This window comes from Bufo bufo, chromosome 2, assembly GCF_905171765.1.
Source record: "Bufo bufo chromosome 2, aBufBuf1.1, whole genome shotgun sequence".
In the NCBI taxonomy this organism is placed as follows: domain Eukaryota; kingdom Metazoa; phylum Chordata; class Amphibia; order Anura; family Bufonidae; genus Bufo; species Bufo bufo.
The window spans coordinates 28,415,212-28,442,373 of record NC_053390.1 but is presented as its reverse complement, the minus strand read 5'-3'; the positions used below and the strand labels follow the sequence as shown (position 1 = coordinate 28,442,373).

Here is a 27,162-nt window from a genome sequence, read left to right as displayed (position 1 = left end):
AAGGGTTTCTAAATTCCCAGCGGGAAGAGTTTTGGGAACTGGCCATTCAGGCACAAAACAGGGTCTCAAAGAACTTCTCTTACAGAATTACTCAATTTAATATATTGTACCGTCTTTACTACTCTCCTAAGATCTTAATGATTTTTTTTTTTTTTGAAGGAGCAAGCGGCGGGCGAAAGGAGGGGGGTTGTGGAATTGTATGTAATGTACAGTAATAAAAAAAATTGAATATTGTAGACCTTTTGTAAGATGTTTGTAAAAATGCAATAAAGATTTATTAAAATAAAAACCTTTCTGAACCCGAAAGAGCAGCCATGCGAGAATATATCACCGAGAGTTTGGCCAAGGGACATATTAGACCGTCCAAATCCCCAGTGGTGCAGGGTTTTTCTTTGTTAAGAAAAAGGACGGAACTCAGACCATGTCTGGACTTCCGTGAGCTCAATCGTATTACTGTCCGTGATCCTTACCCCCTTCCTTTAATCCTGGATTTGTTTAATCAGATTGTCGGTGCCTGGGTGTTCTCTAAGTTGGATTTGAGGGGGGCATATAAACTGGTAAGGATGAAGGAAGGGGACGAATGGAAGACAGCTTTTAATACCCCTGAGGTTCATTTTGAGAATCTGGTCATGCCTTTTGGGATTACCAGTGCTCCTGCGGTTTTTCAACATTTCGTTAATGACATCTTTCATCACCTGGTGGGGAGGTTTGTTGTGGTGTATCTGGATGGCATACTAATATATTCTCCAGACATGACATGTGTTACAGATCCTAAGAGAGAATAAATTGTATGCTAAGATGGAAAAGTGTGTATTTGCTGTTCAGGAAGTGCAATTCCTAGGTTACCTACTCTAATCTTCAGGCTTTTGTATGGATCCAGAAAAGGTCTGTACTGTGTTGGACTGGGATCGACCCAAAAATCTGAAAGCGCTTATGCGGTTTTTGGGGTTCATCAACTACTACCGTAAATTTATTTTGAACTACTCGACTGTGGTAAAACCTTTAACAGACATGACTAGGAAAGGTCCGGATGTCTCAGTCTGGTCTGATGATGCATTACAAGCCTTTTCAGTGGTGAAGGAGTGCTTTGCTTCTGCTCCTATATTGGTGCAACCGGACGTGTCACAGCCATTAATTGTGGAAGTTGACGCATCCGAGGTAGGGGTAGGAGCAGTCTTGTCGCAGGGTCCTTCACCTAGTAAATGGCGCCAATGTGCATTCTTCTCTAAGAAACTCTCGGCTGCAGAAAGAAATTATGACGTGGGTAACAGAGAGTTGCTGGCCATTAAGTTGGCTTTTCAGGAATGGCATCATTGGTTGGCAGGAGCAATTCGTCCTATTACTGTGCTTACTGATCACAAACATCTGGCTTACCTGGAGTTGGCTAAACGACTGAACCCAAGGCAGGCCAGCTGGTCGTTGTTTTTTACCAGATTTAATTTCATTGTCACCTATCACCCTGGGTTTAAGAACGTCAAGGCTGATGCTTTGTCGCGTAGCTTTCCTGGGGGGAGTGATTTGGAAGATCCTGGTCTGATATTGTCTGAAGGGGTAGTAATATCTGCCCTATATCCCGACCTTGGGGCAGAGGGGTTGGAGGCCCAGGGAGATGCACCGGATTCTTGCCCTCCGGGGAAGTTGTTTGTTCCTTCTGAATTACATCACAACGTGTTCGAGGAACATCACTGTGCGGTTCTCACAAGACATCCTGGGAGTAGATCCGTTGTTGATCTCATCTCTCATAGATTCTGGTGGCCGGGGTTGCATAAATATATTGAGGACTATGTGTCAACATGTGGTACTTGTGCACGTGCTAAGGTGACACATACTCGGCCTTCTGGATCTTTACTTCCATTGCCCATCCCGTCCAGACCTTGGACTCATTTATCCATGGATTTTATCACAGATTTGCCTAATTCTTCAGGAAAAATTGTACTTCTTTTTGGCCTTTCATCCTAAGTAGAACAGACAGACTGAACGTACTAATCAGAATCTGGAGACTTGCTTGAGATGTTTTGTCTCAGAAAACCAGGAGGAGTGGTCTTAATTTTTGTCTTTGGCCAAGTTTGCCATAAATAACCGTAGACAGGAGTCCGCTGATAAGTAGGCACATTTTCTGGTACTGAGATTTCTGGTATTCATCAAGAGGAAAAATTTTCCTCTTCTTTGTCATCTATTTGGCAGAATATTCAAAATAATCTGAAAGGATGTGCAACAAGTATAAAAGTATAAATGGTCCGGACCTGAGAGTGGGTGATTCTGTGTTTCTATCCACAAGAAAAATTAAGTTGAAAGTACCTTCTTGGAAGTTGGGTCCAAGGTTTATTGGTCCATATAAGATCACTGCCATTATTAACCAGGTAGCCTTTCATCTTGAACTTCCTCAGGCTTTGAAAATTCATAATGTGTTCCTTAAGTCGTTGTTGAAGAAATATGTCGAAGCTGTTGAACCATCCTCCTTGCCTCCCGCTCCTGTCATGGTGGACGGTAATTTGGAATTTCAGATCACCAGAATAGTGGACTCCCAAGTTCTCCATAGATCCCTCCAGTATCTTGTTCACTGGAAGGGTTACGGACCAGAGGAGAGGATGAGGGTTCCAGTGGCCGATGTTAATGCTAGTCGTCTGGTGAAAGCCTTTCACAGAGCTCATCCAGATAAAGTCGGTCCTGGGTGTCCGGAGGCCACCCGTAGAAGGGGGAGGGGGGTACTGTTACAGTCTCTCCCGTGACAGATGTCAGAAGATCTAAGAGACTGGCTGTACTTAATGTGAACTGACAGCCTCTTTGGTTTTACTGGTTTCAGTGTTGTTGCTATTAATGACCACACCTCTTGTCTCAGGTGTAGCTTAGTGGTCATTCCATCTCCCCTATTTAGTCTGGCTTCACCCATCATGCTATGCGGTTGATAGCTTCAGTCTGGTATTGGAAGTGCTGGTGGGAGGTCTTCTTCTGAATTCCTGCTTGTCCATTTACTATTGAAGATAAGTGTTACATTTCTTTTGTATTTTGTTGTTTCCACTTTGCATTTGGTTACTAGGCCTTAGGCCCCCTGCACACGGCCGTTTTTTTTCCCCGTTTACTGGCCGTTTTTTGCGTTCCGTATACGGTCCGTATACGGAACCATTCATTTCAATGGGTCCGCAAAAAAAACGGAATGTACTCCGTATGCATTCCGTTTTCGTATTTCCGTTTTTCTGTTCTAACATAGAACATGTCCTATTATTGCCCGCAAATCACGTTCCGTGGCTCCATTGAAGTCAATGGGTCCGCAAAAAAAACGGAACACATACGGAAATGCATCCGTATGTCTTCCGTTTCCGTTCTTTGCTGAACCATCTATTGAAAATGTTATGCCCAGCCCAATTTTATCTATGTAATTACTGTATACTGTGCATGCCATACGGAAAATTGGAACGGAAAAACGGAACAAAAACAACGGAAACAAAAAACGGAACAACGGATCCGTGAAAAACGGACCGCAAAACACTGAAAAAGCCATACGGTCGTGTGCAATAGGCCTTAGGGAGATGCTTGTTTGTTAATCTGGGAAGGAACAGGTCGTCCCAAGCCCTGACACTATCCCTAGGGCTATTCAGGGTTTCGAGGGTCCGAGGTCTTGGTGTATGAGCTGCCCTACCATCAAGGTCCGCTCATACGGATAGGATTCTAGGCTAGTATTAGAGTTTCTATAGGTGGTGACCGTTTCACTTTTCCTAGCTTTGAGGCCTAGTTCCTTTTTCCCTTTCCTCCTGTTGTCGGTATGGGGTTCTCTCCCACATTGCTCCATGAAACCTATACAACTATGAGTGTTACAGTATAAATGTGCATCCTCTGGAGATTAGTGATAATGGAAGGAACTATTGTGTCAAGGGACTGGCGCTGCCAAATCTAATGGGTTATAGCTAAGGCTATCTCATAGATGTAGACTCCATGAGTTCTCTATGACTATATGCTAGACTGCTGTAGATACCAAGAGACCTCTATGACTATGTGCTAGACAGATATAGACTGCAAGAGACCTCAATGACTGTGCTAGACAGCTGTAGACCCCAAGTCCTCTATAACTGTGCTAGACAACTATAGACTCCAAGAGTCCTCTATGACTATGTGCTAGACAGCTGTACACTCCACGAGTCCTCTATAAATATGTACTAGACAGCTATAGACCCCAAGAGTCCTGTATGACTATGTGCTAGACAGCTGTAGACTCCAACAGACCTCTATGGCTATGTGCTACACAGCTGTAGACTCCAAGAGCCCTGCCGCTGTAGACTCCAAGTGTCCTCTATGACTATGTGCAAGACAGCTGTAGACCCCATGAGTCCTCTATGACTATGTGCTAGACAGCTGTACACTCAAAGAGTCCTCTATGGCTATGTGCTACACAGCTGTAGACCCCAAAAGTCCTCTATGACTATGTGCTAGACAGCTGTAGACCCAAGAGTCCTCTATGGCTATGTGCTACACAGCTGTAGACCCCAAAAGTCCTCTATGACTATGTGCTAGACAGCTGTAGACTCCAACAGACCTCTATGGCTATATGCTACACAGCTGTAGACTCCAAGAGCCCTGCCGCTGTAGACTCCAAGTGTCCTCTATGACTATGTGCAAGACAGCTGTAGACCCCCTGAGTCCTCTATGACTATGTGCTACACAGCTGTAGACCCCAAAAGTCCTCTATGACTATGTGCTAGACAGCTATAGACTCCCAATGTACAGGGTTCATATAGTCTCGGAGACTCCCTACTTACTTCTCAGCACAGGAGCTCCGCCCCCTCATATCACATTACTTTCTTTACAAGTCTTGATGCTCTCCAAAAGCGAAACAATATAAAATATTGTTTTTGATACCTTTTAACTGCTAACTAAAATACATGATGTTATAAGGCAGGATTTCAAGACTCTGAGGTCCCTTCTTCAGACTAAGAATAAAGAATCTCTAAAGAGACTTAAATATACACAGGAAAGAGGTGGAGTCATAAATTGCAAAACACCAACAAACCAAGGAATGGTCTTGGAGAAAGAGTCCTTAATAAGTTTACAGATGAGCTGTGTGAAGGTTTGTTAGTCTCTGAGTTTAGAGAAGAGAAGACCCCTCTTTCTCCTCAGATGTTGCAGCAGACCATAAAACCCGGATCAAGGACAGTCATAAATCTGTATCCCAAACTCGTCTATCACTTTGGGATTTGAAATGACCCTTTAATAATAATATTGTGGCGGGCACAAAGTTGGGTATTATAACAGTGAGGGGCCACAAGGAGAACATGACTACAGTGAGGGGCCACAAGGAGGATATAACTACAGTGAGGGGCCAAAAAGAGAACATGACTACAGTGAGGGGCCACAAGGTGGACATAACTAAAGTGAGGGGCCACAAGGAGGACAAAACTAGAGTGAGGGGCCACAAGGAGGACATAACTACAGTGAGGGGCCACAAGGAGGAAATAAGTACAGTGAGGGGCCAGAAGGAGCATATAACTATAGTGAAGGGCCACATGGAGGACATGATTACAATGAGGGGCCACAAGGAGGACATAACTAATGTGAGGGGCCACAATATGGACATTAGTGCTGTGTGGTAGAACTTAGGGGAAATGCCCTAGATGATCCTGTTATACATGGGGATGGCTCGGTCTTCCAGGCCAGCACAGCGCCCCCTGCTGGGGATTTCACAGGGGCAGTCACCATCCCTTCCTTATGTGATTTCACCACAGGGACCTTGTTCTGGATCCAGTGACGTCACACTGACGGCAGCGACACCCGGATGAGGTCGGAGCAGTTGGTTCTTTCCTTTATTGCAGGAGGTATTGGTTCCGCTGTGCACCCGGTGATAGGTTGTATTAGGTAAGTGGGACTGGGGGAGGAGAGGTCTGCACTGGGCGGAGTTAGGGGAGTGGGACTGGGGGAGGAGAGGTCTGCACTGGGCGGAGTTAGGGGAGTGGGACTGGGGGAGGAGAGGTCTGCACTGGGCGGAGTTAGGGGAGTGGGACTGGGGGAGGAGAGGTCTGCACTGGGCGGAGTTAGGGGAGTGGGACTGGGGGAGGAGAGGTCTGCACTGGGCGGAGTTAGGGGAGTGGGACTGGGGGAGGAGAGGTCTGCACTGGGCGGAGTTAGGGGAGTGGACTGGGGGAGGAGAGGTCTGCACTGGGCGGAGTTAGGGGAGTGGGACTGGGGGAGGAGAGGTCTGCACTGGGCGGAGTTAGGGGAGTGGGAGTGGGGGAGGAGAGGTCTGCACTGGGCGGAGTTAGGGGAGGGGGACTGGGGGAGGAGAGGTCTGCACTGGGCGGAGTTAGGGGAGTGGGACTGGGGGAGGAGAGGTCTGCACTGGGCGGAGTTAGGGGAGTGGGACTGGGGGAGGAGAGGTCTGCACTGGGCGGAGTTAGGGGCGTGGGACTGGGGGAGGAGAGGTCTGCACTGGGCGGAGTTAGGGGAGTGGGAGTGGGACTGGGGGAGGAGAGGTCTGCACTGGGCGGAGTTAGGGGGGTGGAAGCCTCAGAGGTCGCACATTACACTATGTTCTAATCATCCTCTTCTGGAGACATCGAGACTTCTCACCACTGGCTGACACCGGACCAAACCGTCATCTCTACAAGCCCTTCCCACTTCTCCTCCTCTCCACAGCTGAGCTCCGCCCCCTGCACTGATCACATGACGGTGACATCACCACAGGTCCTTCACTATCACTTATCTGCTCCACAGCTGAGCTCCGCCCCCTGCACTGATCACATGACAGTGACATCACCCCAGGTCCTTCACTTCCTCTTATCTTCTCCTCTGCTGAGCCCCTCCCCCTGCACTGATCACATGACAGTGACATCACCCCAGGTCCTTCCCAATCACTTATCTGCTCCAAAGCTGAGCCCCTCCCCCTGCACTGATCACATGACAGTGACATCACCCCAGGTCCTTCCCAATCACTTATCTGCTCCACAGCTGAGCTCCGCCCCCTGCACTGATCACATGACGGTGACGTCACCCCAGGTCCTTCAGCTCTGGCAGTGCAGCAGATACTGGGCAGGTCCTGGTCGGTAGTCAGGGCTCTTGTTCTCTCTGGTATCAGCCATTCCTCCAGCCTGCAGGTAAGATGAGCTGTGAGGAGACAGTGTGGTGGAGAGCTCAGACATGTCACCTCTGGAGATTCTCCTCCATTACACACAAGGAATCCTTCTCCGCTCCTCAGTTTAGTATGATGGGGGGAGTAGTAGTGGGGATAGTGGGGGTTGTCATCATTCATTGCTGGATGAGAGAATCTGCTCCGTATAAGTGAGAAAAACACTGCCAGGAGCTTAGATACACACTGCACTGCCAGGAGCTTAGATACACCCGGAGCTCAGAGTCTCCTTCCTCCACACACTGCACTGCCAGGAGCTTAGATACACCCTGCACTGCCAGGAGCTTAGATACACCCGGAGCTCAGGGTTTTCCCGTCAGTGCAGCTTTATGAGGGTCTGAGTTTTGCGGGATGAGTTGTACTTTTTCTCGGCCTCATTATCGGGGACATGGGACTCACTGATTAACCTTTATTCCCTTTTTTGGAGGGAGGATGAAGAAAACCAGCAATACGAGCCTTCTCCTGAATGAGCCACCAAGGATGGACAGGAAGGAGATCAGCAGAAGAATATTAGACCTCACCTTGGAGATAATCTCCCTGCTGAGCGGAGAGGTAAACTTTTCTAGATTTCTCTCCTCTTTATTGTATTCTGTAACAAGTCAGACATCGGGAAGGAGAATCCATCATAGGAAGTGATAGGAAGAGTCCAGGGTCCTGGAGAACGGCCTCCAGACCTTCCAAGTGACGGAGAACCTGAAGATCAGCCCCCAGTATGGTGAGTGATGTGTCATGTGACCAGTGACCAATAGTCTTGTTGTAGGAGCCATGAGAAGGTAAGTAGGCACGTTGTACCCAGGAGGGAAGGGCCGGAGGAGAGCACATGGCCCCTGAAGGGTTTATTCCCTAAGTGTCTCTCTCCATCCACAGGAGTACACAATAGTGAAGAAGACATCGGGGGACTGTGTGACTCCCATCATCCATCTCCAGGAGTCAGGAGGGCGGAGCAGGACCCCTCCCCCCATCACAGAGCCTCCCCCTCACCCCCTGATACACGAGCAGAAGATCCTAGAGCTCACCCACAAGATGATGGAGCTGCTGACTGGAGAGGTGACACTGCTGGGAATGCTGGGAAATTCTCCAGTAACAGCACTGGAGGGGTCTGGGTGATGACGGTGTCATTGTGTTGTCAGGTTCCTATGAGGTGTCAGGATGTCACTGTCTATTTCTCCATGGAGGAGTGGGAGTATATAGAAGGACACAAGGATCTGTACAAGGAGGCCATGATGGAGGAGCACCAGCCTCTTATATCACAAGGTAAGAGCCGTCATGTGCAGTGTATACACGTGTGTGCAGTGACATGTAATGGAGGAGCACCAGCCTCTTATATCACAGGGTAAGAGCCGTCATGTGCAGTGTATACACGTGTGTGCAGTGACATGTAATGGAGGAGCACCAGCCTCTTATATCACAAGGTAAGAGCCGTCATGTGCAGTGTATACACGTGTGTGCAGTGACATGTAATGGAGGAGCACCAGCCTCTTATATCACAGGGTAAGAGCCGTCATGTGCAGTGTATACACGTGTGTGCAGTGACATGTAATGGAGGAGCACCAGCCTCTTATATCACAAGGTAAGACCCGTCATGTGCAGTGTATACACGTGTGTGCAGTGACATGTAATGGAGGAGCACCAGCCTCTTATATCACAAGGTAAGAGCCGTCATGTGCAGTGTATACACGTGTGTGCAGTGGGGTTGTTGCGATACCAAAATTTAGATTAGATTTCAATACCATAAAAAAGTATTGCAATACTCTATAGCATTCGATACCACGCGAAAAAAAGAAAACGCCAAAAAAGCCACGTTCATTCCGCATTTAAAAAAATGGCGAATCGCGCAGTTTTTATTTATTTTTTCTGTTCCGGTGTTCACCGCATAGGAGATTTTTTTTTATCTTTTAATAGTTTGGACTTTTCGGACGTGGCGATATGTGATATGTTTATTTATTGTTTATATATTTGTAAAATTGGGAAAGGAGGTGATTTATACTTAATATTTTGGTGTTTTTTTTGGTTTTTTTTTACTTTTTTTAAACTTTTTATTTAATAACTATTTCCCCCTTTAGGGGTTAGAACCTGGGATCTTTTCATCCCTTGTCTTATTCACCCTAATAGATCTCTATCAGGGTGAATAGGACTTCACACTATCCCTGCTGCTCTGGGCATAGTACACACAGCAGCAGGGAGATTACCATGGCAGCCAGGGCTTCAGTAGCGTCCTGGCCGCCATGGTAACCGATCGGAGCCCCAGGATTACACTGCTGGGGCTCCGATCAGAACTGCCACTGCCACCAATGAGAAGGGGAGGGTACCCTGTGGCCACTGCCACCAATGTTTTTAATACACGGGGGGGGGGCACTGCGCGACCAATGATAATTAACCTTTAATACAGGAGGTGGGTGCCGTCAGCAGATCAGCTGCAGTTAACCTGCCTCCTGTATTAAAGGTTAACATCATATCATTGGTGGTGCAGTGCGCCCGCCCCTCCTCCGCCCCTCTCTTTTCTTATTGGCAGCAGCGGCACAGGGGGGAGGAAGAGAGTGACTCCTTCTCCTCTGTGCTGCTGAGAGAACATGAGCGCGCTGACAGCAGCGCGATCCATGTTCTCTGATGCTAGGCTGCGCAGTAGGGCAGCTTAGTATTGATAAATGTCAAATCCCGGTATCGTATCGATACCGGGACAAAAGTATAGATTGGGTATCGATATTTCGATACCCGCACCAACCCTAGTGTGCAGTGGTATTTAATGGAGGACCACCTGCTTCTTATAGGAGCAGAATATTGCTATTTCCCCCCGATAACTAAACCTAGAAGTGAAGGAGCTGAGAGAAGTGTCTGATCTATAGACAGATCTACAGGAGGCCATGTATTCAGTCCCTGTGTGCTTGTGTCTCCACAGATGGATCCCGGAGGAGAAATCCACCAGAGAGATGTCCCCGTCCTCTGTATTCCCAGGACTGTCCAGAGGAGAAGGTCCCAGAGAATCCTCAGGTAGATGGAGCTGAGCCCTATACACATCTATATAGGGGGGTCCTGCGGTCATAGAGGGGTCATAGATTGTGGGGGTCTCTTATGTGGACCTGTTAGATTTCCCACCTGTCTGCTGTATTGTACTGAATTGTTACAGATGACAAATCAAGGAGAAGGTCTGACTGATATTAAAGTGGAGGATGAAGAAGAGAGGATGATGGGCGATCCCCCGTGTAAGAGTGAGGTGGAGGAGGACATTCCAGGAGATGCCACCACAGGTATGGAATCATGAATGGAGAAAGTGACTTCAGATTCTGTCCTTGGTGCCTTCAGGGCAGGAGGAGAATCTGATCACCGGCTGTTGTGCTGGTCTTTGATTAGAGATGTCCCCATCACATCATGAAGTGTTCCCCTTATCCACCTGGCGGTGATCTCTGATCAGGTTCTTCTGATTCTGACTTACTAATTACCCTCCCCTTTCACTTTGAGCTGTGACTCCCCTTTTGGAGCGGCGGTCATTTGACATAAAGATTCAACCTTTCAACGCTATGGGAAGACATCTTGTCTGAGGATCATGTGACTTCCCTTCTTTGTTGCCCCGCCCCCTTACAGCATATCAGTTATTTCTTTAAACTCCCTTTATAAGAGCAGACCAAAGATCAAGCCATTGGTCATTGGAATGCAAAAGCACCAAAATGACTTACTATTTTTCCCATAAGATTTTTTATTGTGCAAAACTACAAAAACATGCAAAATATTCTACATATATGACATCTCCATATGTGTACTGTGCTGCAGAATAAAATTAATATGGTGTACTTGCTATAAAAAAAAAAACTTAAAAAACCAATGGGGAATTTCAGTTTTTTTCCCCCCTCAAAATTGAAAAAAGCCTAAACAATAAATGACATGTACCTCAAAATTGTGCTGTTAACCTATTAACCACTTGCCATCTGGGCCATTTGCCCCCTTCCTGACCAGGCCTAATTTTGCAAAACTGACATATCTCACTTTATGTGGTAATAACTTTGGAACGCCTTTACTTATCCAAGTCATTCAGAGATTGTTTTCTCGTGACACATTGTACTCCATGATAGTCAGAAATTTGAGTCAATATATTTCACCTTTATTTATGAAAAAATCACAAATTTACCAAAAATGTAGAAAAATTTGCAATTTTCTAAATTTCAATTTCTCTGCTTTTAAAACAGAAAGTGATACCTCATAAAATATTTATTACTTAACATTCCCCATATGTCTACTTTATGTTGGCATCATTTTGGAAATGTCATTTTATTTTTTTAGGACGTTAGAAGTTTAGAAGCAATTCTTCAAATTTTTAAGAAAATTGCCAAAACCCACTTTTTAAGGACCAGTTCAGGTCTGAAGTCACTTTGTGGGGCCTACATAGTGGATACATCCATAAATGACCCCATTGTAGAAACTACACCCCTCAAGTTACTTAAAACCGATTTTACAAACTTTGACCCTTTAGGCGTTCCACAAGAATTAAAGGAAAATGGAGATCAAATTTTTAAATTTCACTTTTTTGGCAGATTTTCCATTTTAATCCAATTTCTTCTTTAACACATCGATGGTTAACAGCCAAACAAAACTCAATATTTATTACCCAGATTCTGCGGTTTACAGAAACACCCCACATGTGGTCATAAACTGCTGTATGGGCACACGGCAGGGCGCAGAAGAAAAGGAACTCCACATGGTTTTTAGATGCCATGTCCCATTTGAAGCCCCCCTGATGCCCCCTTACAGTAGAAACTTCCAAGAAGTGATCCCATTTTGGAAACTAGGGGATAAGGTGCCAGTTTTATTGGTACTATTTTTGGGTACATTTTTTGATCATTCATTATAACACTTTATGGGGCAAGGTGACCAAAAAATTGGTTGTTTTAGCACAGTTTTTATTTATTTATTTTTACAGCGTTCACCTGAGGGGTTCAGTCACGTGACATTTTTATAGAGCAGATGGTTACGGACGTGGCGATACCTAATATGTATACTTTTTCTTATTTATTAAAGTTTTACACAATAATAGCATTTTTGAAACAAAAAAATTATGTTTTAATGTGTAATTTTTTTTTATTCCTTACTTGGGGATTTATTTTTTTTTACATGTGAAACCTTATTTTTTTTTTTTTTTCAACACTTTATTTTTTTATTTTTTATTTTACACTTTTCGGTAAAAAAAAATAAAAATAAAGTGTTGAAAAAATAAAATAAAAAAAAAGGTTTCACATGTAAAAAATAATAATTCCCCAAGTAAGGAATAAAAAAAAATTGACACATTAAAACATAATTTTTTTGTTTCAAAAATGCTATTATTGTGTAAAACTTTACAAGACCTCTGGGGGACATTTACTTCACTTTTTCTCTGTTAATTTCTCCTGTAACTGGGGCTGACATAGTAGCCCCAGTTACAGGAGAAATGCCAGAGAGGCTGTACAGCACTATACTGTGCTGTACAGCCTCAGTGCAGGGCTGATCGAGGTCTCTGAAAGACCTCACACAGCTCCTGCACTCTCCGGTCCCGGTGGTCACACGACCGCCGGGCCGGAACAGGAAGCGCATAGCGCTTCCTGCTCTGCATACACAGCACTCGGCGAGCGCTGTGTATGCAGCGATCCAGAAGGCAGGGACACCTGGGCACTGTCCCTGCCTTCTCTCTGGGTTGCCCTGCTGTCACTGACAGCGGGCAACCCGATCAGCAGTTGCACGATTAGCGTGCAGCTGTATTTTCTGAACGGACATTCTGGAACGTCCATTCAGAAATAGAGAACCACCTCCCGGATGTTTATATCCTATGGGCGGACGGGAGGTGGTTAAGGATGAAGCTTATTTCAACCCAAAGGATGCAGCCCCAATTTTCAAAATCTGACATGTGTCACTTTATTGTAAATATAATATAGCTTTATTCAATGATTAAAATCAATTAACATGCAATTAAAATAATAATACGCGGTGGTGTATGACATACATGGAAGCAACAGCCTAAGCAGGGAACAATCAAGTTTGACATAACCAATTGGATATATTGATAATATAAATAGCACAAAACTTCACTGAAAGTTAATTAGCAGCTACTAAAATAACGTGCAAGTGCCTATAGTACCTTTAAATATAAATAATATTAGTAAAGCAGCCCGCCAAAGGTGTACCAACACAAATCAAATAATAAATACTAACCAAGAGGAATCAGTTTTTTGTAACCAAAATCAAGATTAGATTAAAAGTGGATGACTGGTACTTGTAGTTCCTGCTGGATCAGTTTCCAGGAGAAAATGAAAGAAATGCTCCAGCACTACGGTAGATGGTATAAAAGTCCCGGTCTTTAATGTCACCACGAATCCAGGTGAGTACAGCAATCACAAAAAACACTGGTGGTCCCCGGTTCCCCGGATCTACGCGTTTCGAACAGTCGTGTTCTTAGTCATGATCCTAAGTGTGTCTCATGTTCCAAGCTAAAATACTGTTCACCTGCCACCATCACCGCCTAGTAGGGGAGGAGTATGGTGAAGTAAGGCGTGCAGTACAATCAGCTGGGTCCATGGGAGACACCTGTGTAAACCCAATCACATGTTAGACAATTCAAATCCCAATAGTGCTCCATACAAACATTACAAAGTTACATAGAAAAAGTATACACAAACAAACATCTTTCAATGTACATGAATAACTAATATAAAATCCTCTGTAATCCTCTCCACACATATCCAAAACAGCGCTTTTGTTTCGTGCAAGTAATATTGCAATAAGAAAAATGTCAGAAGATGTGACGGGCAGAAAAACTCCAAATAAAGTTCCGCGCCATAGAGCAGTTTTCATAATATTATATTCCTTATTTTCTTGTTTAATCAAATTTTCTTATAACTCATATGTCCATCTGTTGGTTTCACTATCCATCTGATATATCGGTATAGGATAATTATCTGTCTCCGTCACATTTGAAAGTCGCATGGTGTGAACTAGGACCAAACTCTATGCTAAAAAAAAGTTTCCAGCCTAATAGGAATGTTATAGGTTTGTCTACTCTGTAGTTTTTAAAATTCCAATTTTTATCTTCACAGAAAATCCCAGTAAAAATTGTGATGGAAATGTGATATACTTGCTAAATTCTAAAGCAGAAGATGAGGATACCATGCAGCGTTCTTCAGGAGAAACTCTCATTACCCTTAATGTACATCCAGGACTTCACAGTACAGATGTATCTTATAATCTCCCTAAACATGAGGAGCCTCAAGGGGATAAAAGATTTCAGTGTGGTAAAGAGTTCAGTAAAAGATCAAGACTTTCTACACACAGAAGAATTCTGACAGGGGAAAAGCCATACTGCTGTGCAGAATGTGGGAAGCACTTCACAAAGAAATTACATCTTGTTACACATGAAATAAGTCACACAGGAGAGAAGCCTTACTCCTGTTCAGAATGTGGGAAGTGCTTTATTAAGAAATCACATCTTGTTATACATCAGAAAAGTCACATAGGAGAGAAGCCATATTCCTGTTCAGAATGTTTTAAGTGCTTCTCAATAAAATCAAGTCTTGTTAGACATGGGAAAATTCACAAAGCAGAGAAGCCATACTCCTGCTCAGAAAGTGGTGAATGGTTCACAGAAAAATCTAAACTTGTGAGAGATGAGAAAAATCACACAGGAGAGAAACCATATTCATGTTCAGAATGTGGGAAATGTTTTACATGGAAATCAGATCTTGTTAGACATGAGAGACGTCACACAGGAGAAAAAACGTTTTTATGTTCAGAATGTGGGAAATGTTTTATAGATAAATCAAATCTTGTTGAACATGTGAGAACTCACACAGGAGAGAAGCCATATTCATGTCCAGAATGTGGGAAATGTTTTACAAAAAAATCTAATCTTGTTGAACATGTGAGAAGTCACACAGGAGAGAAGCCATTTTCGTGCTCAGAATGTGAGAAATGTTTTACTACTAAAACCAAACTTGGGTATCATCAGAGATGTCACACAGGAGAGAAGCCATTTTCATGCTCAGAATGCGGGAAATGTTTTACAAAAAAATCATATGTTGTTGAACATGTGAGAAGTCACACAGGAGAGAAACCACATTCGTGCTCAGTATGTGAGAAATGTTTTCCTACTAAAACCAAACTTAGGTATCATCAGAGATGTCACACAGGAGAGAAGCCATTTTCGTGCTCAGAATGCGGGAAATGTTTTACTACTAAAACCAATCTTAGGTATCATCAGAGATGTCACACAGGAGAGAAGCCATTTTGATGTTATATAGTTTCAAAAGGTATTTATTTGGTTTTAACCCCTTAAGGACTCAGCCCTATTTCACCTTAAGGACTTGGCCATTTTTTGCAAATCTGACTAGTGTCACTTTAAGTGCTGATAACTTTAAAACGCTTTGACTTATCCAGGCCGTTCTGAGATTTTTTCGTCACATATTGTACTTCATGACACTGCTAAAATTGGGTCAAAAAAGTTAATTTTTTTGCATAAAAAAATACCATATTTACCAAAAATGTGGAAAAATTTGCAAATTTCAAAGTTTCAGTTTCTCTACTTCTGTAATACATAGTAATACCCCCAAAAATTGTGATGACTTTACATTCCCCGTATGTTTACTTCATGTTTGTAGCATTTTGGGAATGATATTTTATTTTTTGGGGATGTTACAAGGCTTAGAAGTTTAGAAGCAAATCTTGAAATTTTTCAGAACTTTAAAAAAACCCAATTTTTAGGGACCACTACAGGTCTGAAGTCACTTTGCGAGGCTTACATAATAGAAACCGCCCAAAAATGACCTCATTCTATAAACTACACCCCTCAAGGTATTCAAAACTGATTTTACAAACTTCGTTAACCCTTTAGGTGTTGCACAAGAGTTATTGGCAAATGGGGATGAAATTTGAGAATTTCATTTTTTTTGCCTAATTTTTCATTTTAACCCATTTTTTCCACTAACAAAGCAAGGGTTAACAGCCAAACAAGACTGTATCTTTATTGCCCTGACTCTGCCGTTTACAGAAACACCCCATATGTGGCCATAAACTACTGTACGGGCACACAGTAGGGCGTAGAGGGAAAGGTGCGCCGTATGGTTTTTGGAAGCAAGATTTTGCTGGACTGGTTTTTTGACACCATGTCCCATTTGAAGCCCCCCTGATGCAACCCTAGAGTAGAAACTCCATAAAAGTGACCCCATCTAAGAAACTACACCCCTCAAGGTATTCAAAACTGATTTTACAAACTTTGTTAACCCTTTAGGTGTTGCACAAGATTTAATGGAAAATAGAGATACAATTTCAAAATTTCACTTTTTTGGCAGATTTTCCATTTTAATAATTTTTTTCCAGTTACAAAGCAAGGGTTAACAACAGCCAAACAAAACTCATTATTTATGGCCCTGATTCTGTAGTTTACAGAAACACCCCATATGTGGTCGTAAACCGCTGTACGGGCACATGGCAGGGCGCAGAAGGAAAGGAATGCCATACGGTTTTTGGAAGGCAGATTTTGCTGGACTGTTTTTTTTTACACTATGTCCCATTTGAAGCTCCCCTGATGCACCCCTAGAGTAGAAACTCCAAAAAAGTGACCCCATTTTAGAAACTACGGGATAGGGTGGCAGTTTTGTTGGTACTAGTTTAGGGTACATATGATTTTTGGTTGCTCTATATTACACTTTTTTGTGCGGCAAGGTAACAAGAAATAGATTTTTTAGCACGTTTTTTTGTTTTGTTATTTACAACATTCATCTGACAGGTTAGATCATGTGGTAATTTTATAGAGCAGGTTGTCACGGACGTGGCGATACCTAATATGTATACAATTTTTTTATTTATGTAAGTTTTACACAATGATTTCATTTTTAAAACAAAAAAAATGTTTTAGTGTCTCCATAGTCTAAGAGCCATAGTTTTTTCAGTTTTTGGGCGATTATCTTAAGTAAGGTCTCATTTTTTGCGGGATGAGATGACTGTTTGATTGGCACAATTTTGGGGTGCATATGACTTTTTGTGACGTAAGATGACCAAAAAATAGGTTTTTTTACACCGTTTTTTTTTTTTTTTTACGGTGGTCACCTGAGGGGTAGGTCATGTGATATTTTTATAGAGCCGGTCGATACGGACGTGTCGATACCTAATATGTATACTTTTTTTATTTTATTTAAGTTTTACACAATGATTTCATTTTTGAAACAAAAATAAATCATGTTTTAGTGTTTTCATAGTCTAAGAGCCATTGTTTTTTCAGTTTTTGGGCGATTATCTTGGGTAGGGTATGATTTTTGCGGGATGAGATGACGGTTTGTTTGGTACTATTTTGGCGTACATGCGACTTTTTTGATCATCGGCTCTCACTGTACCCTTACAGCGCGAACTGTGGCTTAAGGTTTGGACAGCGGATTCATCGTCAAAGCTTCCCTGGCAGGCCTCCCTTTGTCTGGCTCCCGATTATTCGGGGCCCGATTGGATGAAATTATCTCCGAGGCCACAGGTGGTAAAAGTACCCACCTCCCACAGGGCAGATCAAAGTGTGTGTTTTGTGCTACGCCCTCAAATGCCCGGGCTCACTCCTTTCGCCGCTTCTCGGGTACACGACCGGCAGCAGGAGCCCCTCCCAAGTCCTCTATGCAAGACCAGCGGAAGAAGCCATTCTTTCGGCCTCAACCAGCCTGGCGCCTGCGAGCGCGGCCCGGCCAACAAGCAGTCCTCCGCATGAAGGAGCGCCCCCACCCTCAATGTCATCTCTGTCTCCCGCTGAAACTCTTACACACATCCCTCCTTACAAACTTTTCTTTAGTGCACACGCTACCACCCTTTAAGTTTTGTCATACCACTTGATGGAACCTCAGTAATGACTCTCTGGGCTAACTCCCTATTTTTCACGTTGCAGTTGTCTATGCTGTGAACCGATAACTGCTCAATTTGCCTTAGCAGGTTTCATTTTTTACTTCTGCTCTTTACTTGTTGTTTTACCCTTATTGTATAGGCTTTGCCCCGGGATTTTAACCACCCGGAACCTTAAATGCACTTCCAGCCACAACGAGAAAACTGGTGGGTACCACCAGCTGCCACCTCTACTTACAGGTAGTGGCTGGAGCATCTCTGGCATATGAGTGCTGTGTGAATTCACACTGGCTTGGTGTATCCCACAGTTTTTCCTCCTCCCGCTACAGACTACTCTGACTTATTCCCCTCTTACAATAGTGATGATGATGTCTATACGCTGTCTTTCCACTAGTCCATGTATTCCTCAGCAGAGTTCTGTACATGGTTATTATGTTTATTGTTTCTCTAGGTGGGCTATATGGGTGAGCTCTCCCTGTCTCTATAAGAACACTCTTGTCAACTTGTGTAAACTGTACTGTTTAATATGGTCCCCCTGAAAGTGATTTCTTTAAATGTCAATGGCTTAAATATACCTCAAAAAAGGAGACAGGTCTTTCATATGCTTAGAAGAGAGAGGGCAAGTCTGCTGTTCCTCCAGGAAACGCATTTCTGTCACAACTGCATCCCTACCCTATTCCCTAGATACTACCCGAAATGGTTCCATAGCACATGCAATGAGCAGGATATGGGGTAACACCAACGCCACTTATGCAGTGGGCCAGGATACGGGTGGATAATAGTCTGTATTTGTTTGTGACGCCAATTGCGGCATGCGCAGAGTACTACCCCAGGGCCCTTCCAAGATGTTATAACGCACGTCCCAGATTAGGAATGCCAGAGTGGTGTAATGGACTATAATGTCTCTATAGGGTGGTGATAACTGTGTCAACGGTGTCTCCTACCTGGGTACGGCTGTGCTCCTGGCTCACTTGCAATAAATTTGAGTGTAGTGATAGTAGGAGTAATAGAGGAATTTTGCAGAGTAAATGATGTCCAGACCTTTAGATGAAGTTCAAACGTTTCTTTACTGAAGATAACTTGTATCCAAGCAGTATACAGCTTTGGTCTCTGTTCCCAGCAGGTTTTGGCAATCATTGGCAGGAATAAATGCTTCTGCTTCATATGTGGGGAGCTTGCAGGATAGGACGTCTGTTTGGTAGCTCTGTAACTGTGGCAGAAATTAATCTTCTGCACTTTTCTGTAACTTCTGCTTTGTGGCGACAGACTAGCTGAGGAGGAATGGCTTCTCTTAGGTCTCTGGACTTATTTCTCAGATGGATTCTCAGGGGATGCTTTCTTACTGGAACTCTGGAAGTTGTCTGCTTTCTTCTCATCCAGCTGAGCTGCAGGTGCTCAGCCTAGGTATATGATCAGGTCTCAGCCGAGACAAGATCCTTGCTGTCTTCCCTATGCAGGGGATCTCCTAACACACACACCCTACCCCTAGCAGGGGGTGGGCTAGATTGACTCTAATGTTGCTGCCACCTGCTGGTGAACCTGGAAAATTACAAGGAACAATGGAATTTAACATGGTTTTACATGCACATTTGTGAAGACATAATATAAATTACATCAGATGACAATATACAGGCTCTTAGAAGATAGTAGCAGGGTAGAGGTGTGTAGTAACACAACTCTGGGGTGTTACACACACACTCTTCGGCCTCAAGAGGGGTATCCATTGGAATTAGCTCTGATGTCCCTTTCCAAACGCTTATGCAATCCATTGACCCAGAAGGCTGTTATGTCTTTCTAAAAGGAATGCTTTACGGCAGCAAAGTGACTCTCGCTAATGTATATGCCCCCAATTCCAACCAAATTTCCTGGCTAGTTGGCATCTTACAATCCTTACACACCTTTAGAGAGGGTACACTAATTTTGGGTGGCGATTTTAGTCTGGTGCTAGACCATCCCATGGATTCCACTTTTGTGACCCCCAAACATTCTATCAAACAACTTTGCAGACTCAGGACTGCCCTGCCTGCACACCAAATCTCAGATGTATGGAGACTGCTGAACCCCAGAGAAAAGGCTGTACATGGATTCTACCAGTGGCTGGATTATCTGTTTATCTCGAATCACGCCCTAGAGAGAGTGAAATCCACAAGTGATGGTCTAATCACAGTCTCCGACCATGCGCCGGTAGCTATAGAGGTTCACTTGAAAGGTATCCCCCCAAGAGCTTGGACCTGCAGGCTAAACAAAACTCTCTTAGAGAATGAACAAGCTAGGGTTAGATTAGAGGAAAAACTGAAAATGTTCTTTGAGCTGAATTCCTCTCCACAATTAGATAAGCCTATATTATGGGAATACCATGAGGCTTTTGTCAGGGGGGAGCTGATAGCACTAGGTGCTTGGATATGTAAACAAAGAACTAGTAAGGTAGACTCTATCATTTCTCAGCTCTCCACCCTAGAGAACATTAATAAACTCTCCCCTTCTGACTCCACGCACGCAGATATTGTCAAACTACGCACTCAACTAAAAGATCTGCTGAACATTAAGTCAGCCAAAGCTCTCAGAGTAGTAAAGTACAGGTTCTATGTACATGGAGACAGAGGCTCTAAACTCATTTCTCAAATAATAAGGGGCCAAAGGGAAAAGGCATTCATATTACATATCAAATCCAGACAGGGACACTGCCTTACCACAACCCCTGCCATAGCAGAGGAATTTGCTAGCTTATACTCCTCTTTATACAATTTACCAGTGAGGAACCTCTCACACCTTCAACAGAAGATAGTCTCCTTCCTAGCCTCTGTACATGTACCCCAGCTTTCAGATTTAGAAAATAACCAGTTATTGTCCCCAATAACCGAAAAGGAAGAAAGAATACCCTCTGGAAAGTGTCCAAGCCCTGATGGCCTACCCATCATCTATTACAAAAAAAAACTTAAGAAGACCGTAATTCCTCACCTTACTGACATATGCAACTACCTGTTACGGGGTAGCCCTCTCCCTCCACAGTCTCTAATGGCCCACATAACAGTCATCCCAAAGGAGAGAAAAGATTCCACTAAATGTAGTAGTTACAGACCCATTTCCCTTCTTAACGCACATATTAAGCTTTAGGCCAAAATCCTTAGTCATCGTATTGCCAAATTTTTACCCCAATTGATTAATGAGGAGCAGGTAGGCTTTGTGAAGGGAAGGGAAGGAAAGCATAATGTTAGCAGAGTCATACATGCCATTTATTATGCAAAGAAATACAAGACTCCTTTAATACTCTTAGGTACAGATGCCGAAAAAGCTTTCGACAGAGTCAACTGGGCCTTCATGGAAAGAGAACTGCAATATTTTGGCTTTCCCCTTCCGTTAGTTTCGGCCATTTTCTCCCTTTACGGGCACCCCACTGCTAAAGTTATAACCAATGGATACCTCTCCCCCTCGTTCCACATCACAAATGGCACGAGACAGGGCTGCCCTCCCTCCCCGACGCTCTTTATCCTAACCCTAGAAATATTCCTCAGAAAGATCAGGTCATCTGAGATGATAAAGGGCTTAAAAGTAGGACATAAAACTCACACATTGGCAGCCTTCACTCATGACCTCTTGCTGATGATAACGAATCCCAGAGAAGCCCTCGTGGAGGTTATGAAGTTATTGGAGGAATATGGTGAAATCTCAAATTTCAAGGTCAATTTTGAGAAATCCGAAATACTAAATATTTCCGCACCCAGGGAGGGTATAGGACAGTTGATCTCTCTCTCCTCCTTTCAATGGCCGACAGAAGCAGTTAAGCATTTGGATATCATAATCCCTTCTGACCCATCGAAGCTCTTCAAACTGAACTACCCCCCCCCCCCCCGCCCCTTTACTGAAATAAAGAATTTTCTGAATTCCACTAAACTTCCCTACTTGTCCTGGTTGGGAAGGAAAAATCTACTGTCCACGTATGTCCTCCCTGAGATCTTATACACCTTGAGATGACTGCCCATCCCAATATCCAATAAATTATTTTCAGATTTTCGAGATCTCTTTTGTAACTTCCTATGGTCCAGCAAAAGACCTTGACTGCCTTACTCACTCCTTATAAGAAAAGCCACGAGAGGTGGACTCTCACTCCCTGACCTCAAGACTTACCTCCACGCCATACACTTAGAAAGATGGACAGTCTTAGGCTACTTTCACACTAGCGTTCAGAGAGGATCCGTCTGGTGTCTGCACAGACGGATCCTCTCCTATAATGGAGACGTTTGGATCCGTTCAGAACGGATCCGTCTGCATTATAGTTTTGAAACAATTCTAAGTGTGAAAGTAGTTCAGACGAATCCGTTTGAAAATTGAGCCATATTGTGTCATCTTCAAACGGATCCGTCCCCATTGACTTACATTGTAAGTCTGGACGGATCCGTTTGCCTCCGCACGGCCAGGGGGCCCCCTGTTCGGGTGTCCGCTTGCTGAGCGGAGCGGAGGCTGAACGCTGCCAGACTGATGCATTCTGAGCGGATCCGCATCCACTCAGAATGCATTAGGGCAGTACGGATGCGTTCGGGGCCGCTTGTGAGCCCCTTCAAACGGAGCTCACAAGCGGAGCCCCGAACGCTAGTGTGAAAGTAGCCTTAGGCGACCCTAATAACACTAAGTTATTTGCTGATATAGAGAGGTCATTATGGGAGATAAGGCTCTTCATCTCTTGTGGGTGAAACCCTGTCCTATGAGAAAGTCAACCCTACTCAGTAACCTCACCCGTAACATGATTTGCTATTGTAGTAAACCAAGGCATTGCTAATGTACTCGGGTAAGCTATCCCCAATTGCGCCACTTTCCACTCTCGCCTACTTTTTGAGGGAGAGGAATGGAGAATGTCAAAGGTTCTGGTCAACTCTGACCGTCAGTAAGATATCTGATCTAAGGAAAGCTTCAGACCTCACGATCTATTTAAAGTCAATCACCACAGATACCCAAACCGCGTCTCTCTCCTCTGGCAGAGATGGACTTAGAAGTCACATGCATGACATATAAGAAAGCGATTGCCTTTACCTATACCGACCCAACTTGGTTAGAGAACCTTACACTAACCTCCCAAGTACCTATCGTACCTCTACTCCCAACTACTCCTTGACAACTCTACAAAACGGCCTTTATATTTGAAAGCCTTAGAGAGGGAGCTTCAGTTCACAATTTCAGATGAGAAGGCTAGGTTTATTCTGTCTCATTTCCGACGGCTTCTCCAGGTGTGTACGCCTACAGGAAAACTCATTTAAAATATTGACTTATTGGTACAGAACCCCTGAGATTCTCTACAGAGCACATCTCTTGCCCAATAACGCTTGCTGGAGATGTCATGATGGGGTAGGCTCCATGTCTTACATTTGGTGGTCCTGCCCAAAGCTGACCTCTTTCTGCTGAGACATTGAAGCTAGCATCAACAAAATTTGCAATTCCAGCATCCGCCTCAGCCCAGCTCTTGTGCTACTATGAAAGCCACAAAACGATTTATCTCCTTCTGCCCAAAAGTAGCCTCTGAGAACCTTTTCTATAGCAGCAGGGGATCTCGCTTTACGCTCTCTTCAGGGAAGACCCATTGTCTAATCAGACTACACCTGAAATTGTTTAGATATCTGCCTTAGATACCATTGCAGAGAGGTGACTTGGTTTAGATACAATTCTGGTGATTATCCATTGCTCCGGCTTGCTCAATGTGTTTCCACCTGAAGCTGTGTTCAAGGGAGAATTCGGATTAAGGACACTCTGCGTTCCCTGAGGTTCTCTGTAACAATCCATTGTGTGTATTAGTAAATTGTCATAGGCTGGACTATTTTTCTCTTTGATCAATATCTAACAATAAAGGAGTTTCATTTGTCAAATAATTTTTGATGTTTCTCTATGTTGCTCCATGTATGTGCTCTCTGGATCTAACAATTTCTGTAGCTACGCTATTAGTTTTGGTCTTGGGGGTGTTTTTAAGAATGAGTATGATGTCATTGGTGAACAACGCTATTTTACATTCATTGGACCCTACTTTAATTCCCTGATAAAGGGACAAGTCCTCGAGATAACAAATCAGTGGTTCAGAGGCTAGATTACATAGTAACAGTGACAGGGAGCAGCCTGAGTCATTCCCTTGGTCAATTTAAATGATTCTAAAAGAAAGTATTGAGTATGGATTCAAGCTGGAGGATTTATACACTGATCAAAAAAATAAAGGGAACACTTAAACAACACAATGTAACTCCAAGTCAATCACACTTCTGTGAAATCAAACTGTCCACAGGAAGCAACACTGAGTGACAATCAATTTCACATGCTGTTGTGCAAATGGGATAGACAACAGGTGGAAATTATAGGCAATTAGCAAGACACCCCCAATCAAGGAGTGGTTCTGCAGGTGGTGATCACAGACCACTTCTCAGTTCCTATGCTTCCTGGCTGATGTTTTGGTCACTTTTGAATGCTGGCGGTGCTTTCACTCTAGTGGTAGCATGAGACGGAGTCTACAACCCACACAAGTGTCTCAGGTAGTGCAGCTTATCCAGGATGGCACATCAATGCGAGCTGTGGCAAGAAGGTTTGCTGTGTCTGTCAGCGTAGTGTCCAGAGCATGGAGGCGCTACCAGGAGACAGGCCAGTACATCAGGAGATGTGGAGGAGGCCGTAGGAGGGCAACAACCCAGCAACAGGACCGCCTTTGCGCAAGGCGGAACAGGAGGAGCACTGCCAGAGCCCTGCAAAATGACCTCCAGCAGGCCACAAATGTGCATGTGTCTGCTCAAACGGTCAGAAACAGACTCCATGAGGGTGATATGAGGACCCGACGTCCACAGGTGGGGGTTGTGCTTACAGCCCAACACCGTGCAGGACGTTTGGCATTTGCCAGAGAACACCAAGATTGGCAAATTCGCCACTGGCGCCCTGTGCTCTTCACAGATGAAAGCAGGTTCACACTGAGCACATGTGACAGACGTGACAGAGTCTGGAGACGCCGTGGAGAACGTTCTGCTGCCTGCAACATCCTCCAGCATGACCGGTTTGTCATTGGGTCAGTAATGGTGTGGGGTGGCATTTCTTTGGAGGGCCGCACAGCCCTCCATGTGCTCGCCAGAGGTAGCCTGACTGCCATTAGGTACCGAGATGAGATCCTCAGACCCCTTGTGAGACCATATGCTGGTGCGGTTGGCCCTGGGTTCCTCCTAATGCAAGACAATGCTAGACCTCATGTGGCTGGAGTGTGTCAGCAATTCCTGCGAGACGAAGGCATTGATGCTATGGACTGGCCCGCCCGTTCCCCAGACCTGAATCCAATTGAGCACATCTGGGACTTCATGTCTCACTCTATCCACCAACGTCACGTTGCACCACAGACTGTCCAGGAGTTGGCAGATGCTTTAGTCCAGGTCTGGGAGGAGATCCCTCAGGGGACCGTCCGCCACCTCATCAGGAGCATGCACAGGCGTTGTAGGGAGGTCATACAGGCACGTGGAGGCCACACACACTACTGAGTCTCATTTTGACTTGTTTTAAGGACATTACATCAAAGTTGGATCAGCCTGTAGTGTGTTTTTCCACTTTAATTTTGAGTGTGACTCCAAATCCAGACCTCCATGGGTTGAAAAATTGGATTTCCATTTTTTAATTTTTGTGTGATTTTGTTGTCAGCACATTCAACTATGTAAAGAACAAAGTATTTCAGAAGAATATTTAATTAACTCAGATCTAGGATGTGTTATTTTTGTGTTCCCTTTATTTTTTTGAGCAGTGTATATTGGTTCAAAATGTACAAAATTAAAGTTGTCTTGAACCTTCCCAGCCAGCTCCACCTAATGTTACTAAAAGCTTTCTTTACAAGTAATGCTAGCAATGTGGTACGCTCGGGATACTGAGGATGGTTCTGGACCACGTGTAGAGCTGTCAGGACCTTGCAGATGTTCATAACAACCACTCATCCCCCAACAAATCCTACCTAAGATATAATGCTTATATTAAAGAACTTATGTTGTTGTTTTTTTTTATTTGCCCTCTGCATCAGTCTTGCTGTCTATAGGGTGTTTGTGTCTATCATCTCTGACCATCTCCAATCTGCCTGCTGTATTCTTCTCTGTTTTGCCGCTGTGCCTCATCATGTGACACCTGTACCAACCACCAGTACATTGCTTTGTCTTATCTGCTGACGCACGGTCGCTCCTTCACTGCACTTCCTACTTCCTTTGGACTACAAGCTGACGTCACCACTGGTCTAGTGCCTCCCTTCTCCTTTCAATGCTCCTCTCAATGAGATGGATTTGAGCCTCACATCTTAGATCTCAGTCTCCCAGATATCTTCATCAAGAACAGCAGGTAAATTTGTTCTTCTAAGGTGTAGCTCCTTAAAGGGAACCTGTCATCTGGATTTTTTTGTATAGAGCTGAGGACATGGGTTGCTAGATGGCCGCTAGCACATCCGCAATACCCAGTCCCCATAGCTCTCTGTGCTTTTATTGTGTAAAGAAACCGATTTGATACATATGCAAATTAACCTGAGATGAGTCAGAGCTTGAAAATATGACTCTTCTCTGGTCACACAAGTAAGATATGACTCTTTTATGTTAATTTGTATAAAAGGCGGGAAGTACTAAAAAAGCATAATACTTATTGAATTCGTCTGCAAATTAAATTAAAAGTGTCATTTATATGTTTAGGGTAACACAATGAACATTTAGAAACGCTCAGTGAGGGTAGCATAGCATAGCGGTGCATTATATTATTTGTGCCTAATAAATTTGAGCCCCGTCAAACAATCTGGTAGTAGAGCCATCTGAGTGCTGGGCTCTGCAATACTTCAATTTCAGCAGTGGTAGGACTATCTGAGATCCTTTTCCTGTCTCTCTTTTATCTGAAATAATCTTGACGGCACTGAACTTCGAAGGAACTGCTTTAAGATGAACTTCAGTGACCCATGTCTACATGTTCTTCATGTAGACATCGGTTGTGGAACGCTTCAAGAGTGGAAACATTTTGTGGATCCTCAGCAAAATTCTTTGTAGCAAACACTCTCGAGCTCAGTGAGCATTACCACACAATTACCACAGCTACACCACTCAGTATTTCCAACACGTATGTTTGCAGAATCGAAAATATAATTATCTGTCTTCTCCGACGAAGAAATTTCAAGGTTGTTTCAAGATTATGTGTTCTACCAGTTTGTAACTCTTCCAGAAATTCCTCTACATTTGTTCCAAAAATTAGAAGTATTTCAGTAAAGATTT

The 27,162-nt window shown here is 44.0% G+C and overlaps 1 protein-coding gene and 1 long non-coding RNA gene across 2 annotated transcripts in view; both read left to right on the top strand.

Annotated features, from left to right (window-relative positions):
* Positions 1–27,162, top strand: part of LOC120990673 (zinc finger protein 585A-like) — a 1,368,789-nt gene that overhangs the window by 702,448 nt on the left and 639,179 nt on the right. The window lies entirely within an intron of this gene.
* Positions 7,019–8,028, top strand: LOC120991261. The gene is made up of 3 exons (XR_005776600.1): positions 7,019–7,079; positions 7,539–7,663; positions 7,979–8,028. It is a non-coding gene; the product is annotated as an uncharacterized LOC120991261 (long non-coding RNA).